We start from the raw sequence: 943 nt of genomic DNA on the forward strand, positions 1-943 counted from the left end.
GGGGTGGGGTGGGGGGCCAGCCATTAAGATGTGTGACTAGTTCACCTGCTGAAAATAAAAATCAGTTTGTGTCACTTTGACAGGTAACAGGTGTGATGATGTCATCCACTCTGAGAAGAGCATAAATCAGACTAAAGTTTCGTCATCCTGTTGCTGTGTGTTGTTGCTAGGTAACCAGGAGTGACCTGGAGAAGCTGAAGGCGACGTATCGTCAGTTGAGCCGTGACGCAAACAACGCCAAAGAGAAATACAGAGAGGCGCTGGCCAAAGGTTCCTCCCACCCCAACACTCTAAATACTGTCATGTTACTGAGAGGAAGAACCTCTGACTCCTCCCCCTCCATGTCTCTGGTTCAATTGCAGGTCGGGAGGCAGAGCGTGCCCGTGAGCGTTACGACAAAGCGACAGCGAAGCTCCACAACCTTCACAACCAGTACGTGTTGGCGGTGTGCGGCGCTCAAACGCAGCAGGACGAACACAGACGCCGTGCCGCGCCCGCTCTGCTCGACGCCCTGCAGAGGATGCAAGAGGACATGACACTTGCACTGTGAGTCACATGATAACTGACATGCTAACTGACACGCCCACTGAGACATATATGGACACACTGATCATCAGTGTGTGTCTTTGCAGTAGGAGTATTCTGGAGGAGTACTGTGACATCATCAGTGTGTGTCTCTGCAGTAGGAGTATTCTGGAGGAGTACTGTGACATCATCAGTGTGTGTCTTTGCAGTAGGAGTATTCTGGAGGAGTACTGTGACATCAGCAGTGTGTGTCTGTGACATCATCAGTATGTGTCTTTGAAGTAGGAGTATTCTGGAGGAGTACTGTGACATCAGCAGTGTGTGTCTGTGACATCATCAGTCTGCGTCTCTGCAGTAGGAGTATTCTGGAGGAGTACTGTGACATCATCAGTGTGTGTCTCTGCAGTAGGAGTATTCT

At 50.3% G+C, this 943-nt stretch overlaps 1 long non-coding RNA gene across 1 annotated transcript; it reads left to right on the forward strand.

Moving 5' to 3' along the window:
- The first annotated feature begins 136 nt into the window (after positions 1-136).
- LOC111658715 (uncharacterized) lies at positions 137-691 on the forward strand. The gene is made up of 3 exons (XR_002761018.2): positions 137-270; positions 363-546; positions 633-691. It is a non-coding gene; the product is annotated as an uncharacterized LOC111658715 (long non-coding RNA).
- Positions 692-943: the final 252 nt, after the last annotated feature.

Source organism: Seriola lalandi, unplaced genomic scaffold, assembly GCF_002814215.2.
Source record: "Seriola lalandi dorsalis isolate HSWRI2012SDOR001 ecotype SW California unplaced genomic scaffold, Sedor1 jcf7180001980250, whole genome shotgun sequence".
NCBI lineage: Eukaryota > Metazoa > Chordata > Actinopteri > Carangiformes > Carangidae > Seriola > Seriola lalandi.